Consider the following 14,587-nt stretch of genomic DNA (forward strand, 5'->3'; position numbering starts at 1 on the left):
TTATTTTCTCCCCCTACTGCATAAGCTATTCCCCCAGTTGGAAGATTAATTGTAGGGTAAACTGAAGGGATTGGTGCTGAAGGATGAAATTCTGCGTTTAGGATAGCCTGATGGTAGGAGACAGGTAATTCACTACTTGGGAATGTTAGATTGAAGGTGATTGTTGGGTCAGGGATGGGAGTTTGGAAGGTGAAAGAAGTTGAGGCTTAATCATGAAGCTTTTGGGTATGAGAATCAATTGTTGTTGTAAGTGGGAGAATTACTGGTAAATTTAGTTCTAGTGCCGATCGGGTGATTTCTTTATTTTGGGACATTTCTCTCATCATTTTCATTACCTCTGAGATCTGTTCCCTTAATTCTGAAACTTGTCCCAGCAAGTTCTATACTTGTTCTTGTTCTTCCATTATTCTCTTCATTCGAGATCTTGTTAAGTAAACTCTCTTTGGCACAATTGGTTGCTCAATCGGATTTGCTTTATTGGGAGCAATATTGGTTTCCTGTAAAGAAAATGTATTATCAGTTTTATTTCTTAAAATAATTTTATCATAACTAACATCCTGACTGATTAAAGGATACTGCAGCAAGTAATAGCTAAAATGGTGTCTGTCGAGGGTGAATCACGTTAATCTTTATAATGGCATCATTCGATAGTCCAACCGTGAATGACGGGGCGTATGTGTGGCTATGATACTTGTTCATATGGCGCATAGGTCTTTTCGCATTGCTTTAATGAGGATAAATCCCACGGGAGTTATACTATTCATTCATAAATTTTAAGGTCCCAAAACACGATTCTATTATTCGTAAAGCATACATAGCATTATGCTATTGCCTAGGCTCAGGAAGGCTCCTTAAAATATAATGACATCTTTTGAGGTACTCATATAATCTTGCTTTTTTTTTACAGGATTGAACATCCTTAAAGCATATTCGGATTTTGGCAGCAGCTCTTGTTTTCCTTGCACTATCATCTTTTCTAACCGGTCAACATTTTCTCGCAATTCTTGATAGATGGTGGCTTGTCTGTCCTTTTCATTTCTTTCCTTGGCACATTCCTTCAAGATATCATTGATTAGTTGTGCTTGATCCTTAAGCTCAAGCTTCCTCCTTTTATTCTCTTGTTTGTATTCTTCCACCAGTATCTCATGATATTCCAATTTTTCTCGTAACTTGCCATTTTGTATCCCTGCCTCTTTTACCATGGTTTGGAGTAAGGCTTTCTCTTTTTTTCCACTGGATTTTTTGTCCCTCATATTCTGCCTCCCCTACTATCATTCCCTCTCTAAGCCTTTTTACCTCCTTTTTTAGGATTTATTGTTGATCTTCTAACTGTTTTATGCATTCCTTTAGTTGCTAATTCTCGGTGGTTGAACTCTGAAGAAGACTAACCAATCTAGTACTAACTTCTTCTGAGCGGACTTCTTAGTGAGACATGCTACCCTCGGACCCTATCAGTTTGGAGACTTGATACTCCTTGCCCCTCCTGTTTCTCCATAAGAGATACTTTTCTATTTTACTTGGCCCTTTAGGTGAACGTTCCATCAAGATTATCTTTTCCCAGGATTTGCGCAAGGCTTTCAGTTCGTCCTCTCTACCGTGTTCATGATAGAAATGAGTTCGATGGAACCCTTCAATATTGGGAATGAATTAAGTCGAGCAGAATTGCCTCATTACTATAGCTGGGATATAACTCGTACATCCAGTTAGCCTTACCGAAGGTACAAAATGATAATTTCTTGTACTGATCAAGATGGGTTGGCCTGTAGTCTACAACTTCCTCTAGCAATAACTGTGACTATTAAAGCTTAGAATTTGCTCTTGCCATTGTTGTTCATTCTTTTGACTTATTGCTAACTTCGCCATCTTTTCAATGATAGGCTGATTAGAGTACTGTTAGTAGTATGCCCTAGAGCATATCATTTAGTATGTATCTTGTACATCTTTTTTATTAATAAAAGGCATTTTCACTTTTCCATTTACATAATATATTTATGAGTAATAGAAAAGGTCCATTGATATTTTGTTAGAAATTCTATTTTTAAGTTGTTAAGAATATGAGTGACAGTATTTCTAGTACAAAGTATGTTGCACCTTACCCCTCTGTAAGGCATAACATGATCCCGTAGAATACCTAATGAACTACTGAACTTCACCTACCGATAATTCATTAAGTACACTACAAGGGATTTTAAAATCATTTTCTTACATTTTGGAAGTGGTGAGCGTTTTGGTAGGAATTAAAACCATTTATTCAAAGCTTATAAACTAGAAAAAATTTTGTCCATTTTATTCTTCCGCAATTTTTATAAAAATTTCGGCAAAGTGCCGTTTGTATTTGGAGAAAACAGTTCTTCAAATACCTGAGAAAAACACTTCCAAAAATTTTTCACAACTCCCAACCACCAAATAATTTCAAGTCAACTCAATTCAATCCACTTCAAAAATGATTCCACAATCCAATCAAAGTTTATCATCTCAAAATATTTAATAACTTCATTCACAGTGCATAAAGTATAAAATTCACAAACTACAAATCTTAATTTACAAAAAGAAGTTCCAAAAAAATAATATTATTACAATTTATTATACAACTGCTCACTTTACATTGATTCTTATGACATTACAGTATTTACATCAAAATAACTACAAGGGTATAAAACAATACCCGTACAGAAAAGGTCAATGAAGTCTTCAATATCGATAGCAGCTCACTCTGCTGCTTTCTCCTTGCTCTTATCTGTGATAGCAAAACAAGCTATCAATGAGTATAAAAATACTCAGTGGTGCACAATAAAAATTTTAAATACAATATATAAATCATTCATTAACAAAACACAATTTAAATATTTCTCAGTCACATTTCACAAATTATCAAAACTCATAATAACACAATTTAGTCAAATAATTTAAGAAACCTAGTGTTGCCAATTCATACACAACTTAAGTCATGACACAAAATTTCCGATCAATGCCGCGTTGTACACCACGACAAAGCAATCTACAACCCTACTAATCGAAATCAATGAGGGAGGTGGCTAGCTAGCTAATGAGTACTCCTCCGATCTACAACCTCAACTAGTAAACCAGAGAGGGAGGAAAAATAATCGATCTCACCCCATGAATGGAGGAGAAGTAATAAGGCACTGTCATGCTAAGTGTGAATCAAAAATCCATTTCAAACATTTTATTCAAATAATTCATCAGAAATTCGATAAATTTCCAAAGTCATAATTTCATTCACAAGGTGGCAACACAATTCATGATTAACATCAATTTTTCATAAATGATACTAAATCAATTTTTCAATGACAAAAGGCTCAAATAAGGTTTATTGTGCACAAACCTGACGTGAGTCGCCTTTAGGCCTTGACTCAGTCTGTCAGACCTTCCAAGTCTTTTTCACCTGAAACACACAGTTTTACAGTGTTTTAGTACCATAACTTAGCATAAATCCAAAATAAATTTAACTTCACTTTAACCCAACTCTAATGTGCTAAACTCGACGTTCTTGAAATTTTTGTGTTTTGGGTTACTATTCACTATACTATTCAAATCAAATTGTTGACTTTCTAAGGCTTAATAGGTGTGGAAATTCCAACTTCACCCACATACCACATTTTGGTCACTAAATTTTTTGGTTTTGGTTGTTTTCTCAAAACTTAGGTCTTTTAGGCAAAATTGCCAAATTTTCAGTTTTGGTGTCTAAAGTTGCACTGCTCCATTGGTCACTTTTCTGTTGGAATTTGGCAAAACTTCCTTCATAGAAAATGTTCCCTATTGTCTTAAGTTTATTCTCCTCTTTTGAATCACTCCAATTGGAGTTTTGTAGCTCAAGTTATATCCCAATTACGGTTACTGTTCATGCTACAGATTTTAGTTATAGCAGATTTATTGATCCAACTTCGTTCAACAATTTGATCAAGTTAAGTCCATAATTTGGTCAAATTTTCTTCACGTAAAATGTTCTACCATGTCTTAGGTTTCCATCGGTTCAAGAATCACTTAAATCAGAGTTTTCTAGAGAGAGTTACAGCCATTGAAACTTTACTGTTCATATGGTAATTCTGTAGTTCTGCAGATTCAGTAATTCAACTTTGCTCAGTAATTTGATTGGGTTAATGCCATAATTTGGTTTGTGTTCTTCATGAAAGTTTTAGGTCTATATCTCATCTAACCACTGGTAAAATTTCAGGTCATTTTGACCTGCCTAGCTCGAGTTATGACCAAATGAACAAACACTGTTCATTTGGTCAATTTGTACAGGGCAGCCTGCAATTTTCCAACTTTGGTCTATTTGTTCACTAGGTTTTCGTCACTTTTTGGGCATGCTTCCTAAATGAAAATTGTATCATTTAGTACCTATTTTCATTCCCAATTGGTCTCATACTAATTGGACTTGTAAAATTTCATTTTGGTGCCTTAAAGTTGACTTAGTTAGGCTGCAGCAGCATGACCACACTCCCTCCGAATTTGACTTTAATTCCAACACTTCTAACACACTTAATTAGGTTACAAATGACCATTTCTCACTTCACATTAGGTCAAAGACACCATTTACAAGTTTCTCACATTTTTGGTCTCTAAACCCTAATGTTTAAACCCTAAGTTTGTCCAATTTTCACAATTCATGTAATCTAAATATACAATTCACATATATAACATCTATTCACTAAGATTTCATGTTTAACCTAACTAAATACCATCAAAACCTTAGGGTTCCATGGCTTCCACATTCTTTCTTTCGTTATTTAAGCATGATTTCCTTTATTTCTAATGCAATTTCATCACACATAAACTTAAATTCATGAATTCAATAAGAATCTAAACTTGAAATTGCACTTACCTCAATTTGTAGGTTTCCTAATTCTTCAATTCTCTAAGTTTTCTTTTCCTTCTTGCTCCCAAAGTGTTTATCTAGGTCTAGGGGTAAGATTTACTTAAGGACTTTAGGGGAATTTATGGTTAAATTGGGGTGTATGAAGCTTGAGAATAAGCTTCCATGGAGGTTTAACAATGGAGAGGGAGTGAGAAATGGGAGACGTCCACTTTGGGAAGAAGGACTTTTGTTTTTTTTTTCTTTTCCTTTCTTTTATCTTTTTATGTCTTAGGAAGACCCAAAAATCCATTTAATCAAATTATTAATTATGGGATTTATGGCATCATGCATGATGTCATGCATGATGTCATATCCCTACACCTTTTTCATTTTCTCTTCTTTTTTTATTTATTTTTCTATTAGTTCTTTAATTTAATTCTCAATTCTAAAATTTTCTTTTCTTCGATTTTATTTGACAGTTAGGTCAGGAGTCAGCTCTTAGGGTCAATTGACCAAACTGCCCCTCGCCGGTTCATCCCGGTTTGCAAATAATTCAGTATTTCTTCTGGCTCCCTGACCTAATTATTTGACTGGCTTAACATTTTTTTTTCGTGATTTTCTTTTTTCCACTGTGTTCATAATGGTCCTAAGGACCGTAGTGTCACATTTTACGATTCGAAATTTGAGTTTAAAATGGCTTTGCAATCGTTCCCGAAACGGTCACCTATCACTGTGACTCTCGGCTCGTTTAACTTCTTATGTTCTGTTTTTCTTATTTATACTTAACAAATTTGCAATTACTAATTATTTGTGTTTATGGCTTATCTAGTTGTCTTAAGGGTGGTTCTAATCTACTTAATTGTTCGGACTGACACTGGTCACCGGAGCAGTGAGATCCACCAGGCTATGCAAACGGGGGTGTTACAATTCTCTCCCGCTTAAATAAATTTTGTCTCGAAATTTTACCTAGTATTAATCTCTGAACAGCTGTGGGTGTTGTCTCCTCATGTCCTCCTCTCATTCTCAAGTAGCCTCCTAGCCCGAATGATGGTTCCACAGCACTTTTACCAATGGTATCTGCTTGTTTCGTAGCTGTTTCTCCTCATAAGCCAGAATCTTTATGGTTTCTTCCTCATATGTGAGGTCTGGATTCACTTCAATTTCTTCCACTGGTAGTACATGAGATGGGTCTGATCGATACCTCCTCAACATGGACACATGGAAGATGTTATGTATCTTCTCCAACTCTGGAGGTAATGCCAATTGATATGCCAAAGGACTCGCTCTTTCCAGAACCTCATATGGCCCAATGAAACGAGGACTCGGTTTTCCCTTTCTGCCGAATCTCATAATTCTCTTCCAAGGAGAAACCTTGAGGAAAACTTTCTCACCCACTGCATACTCAATATCCCTTCTCTTCAGATCAATGTAGGACTTCTGATGCTCTGATGTAGTCTTAAGTCGATCTTTGATCACTCTAATTTTCTCTTCAGTTTGCTGAACAATTTCGGGTCCAATCATCTTTCTTTCACTCACGTCATCCCAACACAATGGGGTTCTACATTTTCTGCCATACAAAGCTTCATATGGAGGCATCCCAATGCTTGATTGGTAGCTGTTGTTATAAGCAAACTCAATCAAAGGCAAGTGTGTATCCCAACTGCCCTCAAACTCAATCACACAAGCCCATAGCATATCCTCCAAGATCTGAATTACCCTCTCGGGTGGCCATGCATGCGTGGGTGGAATGCGATCGAAGTTCAATCTAGTTCCTAGGGCTCTCTGAAGACTATCCCAGAATCTAGAAGTAAACCTAGGATCTCTATCTGATACGATGGATACTAGTACTCCATGCAGTCTCACAATCTCATCAATGTACAATCTGGCCAATCTTTCTAAACTGTAGTTCACTCGGACTGGCAGAAAATGAGCAAACTTGGTCAGTCTGTCAACAATGACCCATACTGCATCATGACTATTCTATGTCCTCAGAAGTCCCATCACAAAATCCATAGTTATGCTCTCCTATTTCTATTCTGGCACTGGTAGTGGATGTAATAACCCAGTTGGTACTTGATGCTCTGCCTTTACTTGCTGACAAGTTAGGCATTTGGAAACAAACTCCGCCACATCTCTTTTCATACCCATCCACCAGTAATGCTCCTTTAGCCCTCTATACATTTTTGTGCCACCAGGGTGCATGGCAAAAGGAGACTCATGTGCTTCTTTCAAAATGATCTGCCTCAAATCAACATCATTAGGAACACACATTCTACCCTGGTGTAGCAATAGACCATCATCTCTTATTGAGAATTCTGGTTTCTTGCCCTGCCTGACCTCTTCCAATAGCTTCTGATACCTTTCATCATTCTGAACAGCCATTCTGATCTGATCAATCAACACTGGCTGTACATGCCATGCAACTGCTGTCTGCCCATCATCATTAATCTTTAAACTGGCATGCAATGATCTTAACTCACGTACCATAGACAAAAGAGTAACTTGTAGACTTGCCATAGTCTTGTGACTTAAGGCGTCATCCACAACATTAGCTTTCCCTGGCTGATAGTCTATCAAACAATCATAGTCTTTTATCAACTCTAACCATCTCCTCTGTCTCAAATTCAACTCTTTCTGGGTGCCCAAATACTTCAAACTCTTATGATCTGTGTAGATGTATCACTTCTCCCCATACAAATAATGTCTCCAGATCTTAAGAGCAAACACAATAGCTGCAAGCTCCAAGTCATGTGTCGGATAATTCCTCTCATGCGGTTTTAGCTGGCGTGATGCATAGGCAATGACATTTCGATCTTGCATCAATACACAGCCTAACCCATTGTGAGAAGCATCGTCAGAAGTCAGATATTCTTTACCCAAAGGTAGGTAAAGTCGATCGAGCCTCAGTCAAACATCTCTTCAATTCATCAAAACTCTGATGGCCTTTGTCCGTCCACTGAAATTTCACATCCTTTCTAAGAAGCTTGGTCAATGGAGATGCCAACATGGAGAATCCCTTCACAAATCTACGGTAGTATCCAACTAAACCCAGAAAACTGTGAATCTCCGTAATATTTCTGGGTGGCCTCCAATTAAGGACAGCTTCTATCTTACTTTGATCTACCTTGATGCCCTCTTCTGATACTACATGCCCCAAGAAAGATATTTCCCTCAGCTAAATTCACACTTCGATAATTTACATATAGCTGTTTCTACCTCAAAGTCTGTAGTACAATCCGCAGATGTCTATCATGCTCTTCTACATTCCTCGAATAGACCAATATATCATCTATGAATACCACAACAAACTGGTCGAGGTATGGTCTGAAGATAGTGTTCATCAGATCCATAAAAGCAGCCGGAGCATTAGTTAACCCGAATGGCATGACCAAGAACTCATAATGGCCATAGCGGGTTCTAAAGGTGGTTTTAGAAATACTCTGCTCTTGTACTTTCAGCTGATAATAACCTGATCTCAGGTCAATTTTGGAGAACACAGCTGCACCCCTCAACTGATCAAATAAGTCATCAATACGGGGCAATGGATATCTATTCTTTATTGTCACCTTATTCAACTGTCGATAGTCAACGCATAACCGGAGAGTGCCATCCTTCTTCTTTACAAACAACACTGGCGCTCCCCAAGGTGACACACTAGGGCAGATGAAGCCCTTGTCAAGCAGCTCTTGCAACTGTACTTTCAATTCTTTTAGTTCTACTGGTGCCATTCTGTATGGCGTTATGGAGATTGGTTCCACACCAGGCATAACATCAATCTCAAACTACACTTCTCTTTCTGGAGGTAATCCTGGCAATTCATCAGGAAACACATCCGGAAAGTCATATACTGTGGGGATGTCTCTCAATGCTGGACTACCCACTTGGGTGTCTATCACATGTGCCAAGTACACCTCACACCCTTTCCTAATCATTTTTCTGGCCAGTGCAGCTGAAATGATGTTTGAAGGCAATAACTGCCTCTCCCCATGTATTACTACATCACCATACTGAGGAAGACCAAAAGTGACTGTCTTCAGTCTACAGTCAATCATCGCATGATGCCTGGCTAACCAATCCATGCCCAAGATAATGTCATAATCTCTGAAGGGCATTTCAATTAAATCAGACAGAAAAGTGTGTCCTTGGATCACCAAAGGACAATCCCTATATAGCCTATTTACCCTGACCTCCTGGCCTAAAGGACTAGTTACTAGCACATCATAGTCCATTGGTACACACTGAATAGTAGTAGAACACATCACACTAGCACTAACATACGAATGTGTGGAGCCAGGATCAAATAACACATGTACATCTTGGTCAAGGATGGAGAAAATACCAGCTAATACGTCTGATGTTTCAGCTTCCTCCCTCTGATGCATGGTATACACTCTGACTGGTGAGCCACTGGATATTGGCTAGTTAACAGTGCTTTGACTCCCAGGAGTGTTACCAGGACCCCTACCTCTGCCTCTACCTCTAGCAGCTGATTGTGACCCTCTAGGTGCAGAGACTTGGGCTGATCCTTCAGATGTAGCAGAAGCTCCAGACCGACGCGGACTAGTACAATCCTTAGCGAAATGTACGCTTCCTCCATAGTTAAAACATGCACCGGTGGCCTTGAAACAAACCCCATTGTGAGTTCTACCACAAATTTCACACTGCCGTACTGATAGAGCTCCTCGGGGTGCTTGCTGGGTCTCACGACTGCATCGAGGTGGTCTTTGGCCGAGAATCGCCTCTACCGCATCTACGTGTGGATCCCCCAAACTATTTCCTCTTCCCAGAACCACTCTCAGGTGCTTGTCCAGTAGTCTTTTTAGTCTTCTCTTTCTCTTGTGTACCCTTCTTCACTGCCCCTTCTGATTCTATCCTTTCCAGTTCCAGGGCTTGTGAGATCAACTCAGTGAAATTTTGATGTCGGAAACCCATAACTTGCATTCTCAGATTCGGCCTTAACCCAGCCTCAAACCTCTTACATCTATCTCCGGGGGTGGAGACTAAGCTTCCAGCATAATGGCTCAGTCGAGAGAAGTGTCTCTCATATTCTGCTATGGTTCTGTCCCCTTGTTTCAAACTCAGGAATTCTTGTAACTTCATATCCACATATGCATCGGGGACCCACTTTTGTCGAAACTCCAGAGTTGGAGAAGATACATAATGTCTTCCATGTGTCTATGTTGAGGAGGTATCGATCAGACCAATCTCATGTACTCCCAGTAGAAGAAATTGAAGTGAATCCAGACCTCACATATGAGGAAGAACCCATAAAGATTCTGGCTTATGAGGTGAAGCAGCTACAGAACAAGCAGATACCGTTGGTAAAAGTGCTGTGGAACCATCATTCGGGCCAAGAAGCTACTTGGGAACGAGAGGAGGACATGAGAAGACAACACCCACAGCTATTCAGAGACTAGTACCAGGTAAAATTTCGAGACGAAATTTATTTTAAGGGGGAGAGAATTGTAACACCCCTATTTGTATAGCCTGGTATATTTCACTGTTTCGGTAACTGGTGTCGGTCCGGACAATTAAGGAGATTAGAACCATACTAAAGACAACTTGAGAAGCCATAAATACAAATAATTAGTAATTTTCAATTAGTTATGTATAAATAAGAAAAATAGAACATAAGAAGTTAAACGAGCCGAGAGTCACAGCGATGGGTGACCTCCGGGGGAACGACTGCGAAGTTGTTTTAAACTCAAATTTCGAACCGTAAAATGTGACGCCGCGGTCCTTAGGACCCTTATGAACACAGTGGAAAAGAGAAAATCACGAAAAAGAACTGTTAAGCTAATCAAATAATTAGGTCAGGGAGCCGGAAGAAATATTAGATTATTTGCAAATCGGGATGAACCGGCGAGGGGCAATTTGGTCAATTGACCCCGAGAGCTGACTCCTGACCTAACTGTCAAATAAAATTAGAGAAAAGAAAATTTTGGAATCGAGAATTAAATTAAAGAACTAATAGAAAAATAAATAGAAAAAAAAGAAAGGAAAATCAAAAAGTAAAAAGGTGATGACATCATGCATGACCTCATGCATGATGTCATAAAAGAATTAATTAAATATTTATTAAATTAGATTTTTATGGTCTTCCAAAGCAAAATAAATAAAAAGAAAACAAAAGAAAAAAAAAAACTAAAATCACTTCTTCTTCCATAAACTTGCCGCCTCACTCCCTCTCTCAACTATCCCTCTCCACAAACTCCATTAAAGCTCAATTTTGAGCTTGTATGTTATGAGATTTCACCATAGAAAAGTAAGCCACCATAGTTAAAGCTTATCTAGGCAACTTGAGAAGAGGATTGAGCAAGAAAGAAAGAAGGAAAATTTGAAGAAAAGGAGGAAGAAAATTCTGCTTAAGGTTGGTAATACAAACCTCAATTTTTCTTTGTTTAATTAGTGTTTATATGGCATTAAGAGCTTGTAAATAACCTTTAAATGAAACAAACATGGGAAAAGGACCAAACTGAAATTTCGGCCTGGTTGAGGGGAGTATGAAATTGTATGGTTTGATGCATTAGAATGAGTTTAAAAGCTTTGATTAGTTGAATGGTTAAGGTTAAGTGCACTAATTGTGATTAAATGCATGAGATGAATGAGTTAGGGTTTGAATGTTAGGGTTTGTGAACCAAATTTTGGAGAAATGCTTAAATGATGACTTTGGTCTATTGTGAGATGAAAAATGGTCAATAATGACCAAAAGAGATGTGTGGAAATTGTGAGAATGAAAGTTAAATTCGTAGGGCAAATGGTCATGCTGCTGGCAGCATGACCAAGCCAACTTTGAAGGACCAAAACGGAAATTTTACAAGTCCAATTGATATGCCACCAATTGGGGATGAAAATAGACATAAAATAGCACAATTTTCATTAAAGGACGATGGCCAAAAACTGACTAAAACTTAGTGAACCAATTGACCAAAGTGAAATGAGAGCAGGCTGCCACTGCACAAATTGACCAAATGAACAGTGTTTGTTCATTTGGTCATAACTCGAGCTAGACAGGTCAAATTGACCTGAAATTTTACCAGTGATTAGATGAGATATATATCTAAAACTTTCATGAAGAACACCAACCCAAATTATGCCATTAACCCATTCAAATTATTGAGCAAAGTTGAGTTACTGTACCTACAAAACTGCAGAATTTCCATTTGAGCAGTAATGTTTGAATGGCTACAACTCTCTCTAGAAAACTCTGATTTAGGTGATTCTTGAACCGATGGAAACCTAAGACATAGTAGAACATTTCATATGGAGAAAGTTAGACCAAATTATGAACTTAACTTGATCAAATTACTGAACAAAGTTGGATAAAAAATCTGCCAGAACCAAAATACCAGTATGAACAGTGCACGTGAACAGTAATTGTATTTTGGCCATAACTTGAGCTAAAAAACTCCGATTGAGGTGATCCAAAAATGAGAATAAACTTAAAACAATAAGGAACACTTTCTATGGAGGAAGGTTTGCCAAATTCTAACAGTAGATTGACCAATGGAATAGTGCAACTAAGAGCACCAAAACAAAAATTTGACAATTTTGCCAAAATGACTTAAGCTTTGAGAAAATAACCAAAACCAAAAAGTTTGGTGACCAAAATGTGGTATGTGGGTGAAGTTGGAGTTCCCATACCTATTAAGCTTTTGAAAGTCAACAAATTGACTTGAATAGTGTAGTGAATAGTAACCCGAAACACAAAAATTTCAAGAACGTCGAGTTTAGCACAATAGAGTTAGTTAAAAGTGAAGTTAAATTTATTTTTGGATTTATGCTAAGTTATGGTACTGAAACACTATGAAACTGTGTGTTTCAGTTGAAAAAGACTTGGAAGCTCTAAGAGACTGAGTCAAGGCCTAGAGGCGACTCACATCAGGTCTGTGCACAATAATTCTTGTTTAAATATTTTATTCTCAAAAATTTGACTTCTGTGATTAATTATGTACTGTGTTGCCATTTTATAATCGCAAATATGACTTTGGAAATTGATCAGATTTCTCATAAACTATTTAAATAAATTATTTTGAATTGATTTTGTGTTCACACTTAGCATGACAGTATCACATTATTCCTCCTCCATTTATGAGGTTGAGATCGTTTATTTTCCTCCCTCTCTGGCTTGCCAGTTGAGGTTGAGATCGGATGAGTACTCATTAGTTAGCTAGCCACCTCCCTCATTGATTTCGATTAATGGGGTTGTAGATTGCTTTGTCGTGGTGTACAACACGGCATTGATCGGAAATTTTGTGTCATGGCTTAAGTGTATATGATTTTGGCAACACTGTGTTTAATAAATTATTTAACTAGATGGTGTTATTATGAGCTTTGATATTTGTGAAATGTGATTGAGAAGTATTCAAATTTGTGTTTCATCAATGAACGATTTATGTATTGCATTTTAAATTTTTATTGTGCACCACTGAGTATTTTATACTTAGCGATAGCTTATTTTGCTATCGCAGATAAGAGCAAGGAGAAAGCAGCAGAGTGAGCTACTATTGAATTGAGGCCTCCACTGATCTTTTTGTACGGGTATTATTTTATACCCTTGTAGTTAATTTTGATGTAAATATAGTAATGTTGTATGTATCAATGTAAGTTGAGCAGTTATAAATAAATTGTAATCATATTATTTTTGGATTTCCTTCTGTAAATTAATAATTGTACATGTGAATTTCATATTTTATGCCTTGTGAATGGAGTTGTTAAATATTTTGAGATGATAAATTTTGATTTGGATTGTGGAATTATTTTGAAGTGCATTGAATTGAGATGATTGAGTTATTGAAGGTTGGGAGTTGTGAAATATTTTTGGAAGTATTTTTTTTAGGTATTTGAAGAACTATTTTCTCCAGTTTCAAACGGAATTCTGTCAAAATTTTTATAAAAATTGGACAAAATTTAAATGGACAAAAATTTTTACTAGTCTTTAAGCTTTGAATAAATGGTTTTTAATTTCCTACCAAAATGCTCACCACTTCCAAAATGTAAGAAAATTGTTTTAAAATCCCTTGTAGGGTACTTAATGAGTTATCGGTAGGTGAAGTTCGGTAGTTCATTAAGTATTCTACGGGATCATGTTATGCCTTACATAGGGGTAAGGTGTAACATGTTTTAGTGGTATCAGAGCATGATTTTGCAATAAATTTTGACTATGTGTATGAATATGTTATTGATAAGTATAACTGCTCAAGTGTCTTTAATTGATACATATGACGTATTTAAATCATGAATATGCACTAACGGAGGTCAACCTCCTTGTGTTTGATCTCAGGAAGTAGAAAATTGTGAAAAACGGAATGGAAGGAGGAGATCATTCCGAAGAACAATCTGTTGAGGCTGAGGTTCAAGGAAGCCCCAAAGACCTCCAGCATGTGAGTGGGTCACCACTCCAGCCTCGCTCCAAAGACCGCAGCCTCGCTCGCTTTGTACAGTAAATGGCTGCATTTTTCCAGCAAATGGCGGGTAATGTGCCACCCCAAGCTCAGATGCCAGTACCTGTAGCACAACAACATCCCTCAGCTCGGCAGTATGAAAAATTGATGAAATTTGGGGCCACCGAGTTTAAAGGCACTGTGGATCCACTGGAGGCAGAACAGTGGTTGGAAAGAATGGAGCGAGTTTTTAGAAAGCTACAGTGTACGGAAGAGTTGAAGTTCGAGTATTCAATATCTCTTCTCCAAGGGGATGCATATGAATGGTGGAAGACCATCCCCCACAGCCTGGTGGAGCCACCTGTCCTTACATGGACAGACTTCTTGA

This window comes from Hevea brasiliensis, chromosome 5 (genome assembly GCF_030052815.1).
Source record: "Hevea brasiliensis isolate MT/VB/25A 57/8 chromosome 5, ASM3005281v1, whole genome shotgun sequence".
Classification (NCBI taxonomy): Eukaryota; Viridiplantae; Streptophyta; class Magnoliopsida; order Malpighiales; family Euphorbiaceae; genus Hevea; species Hevea brasiliensis.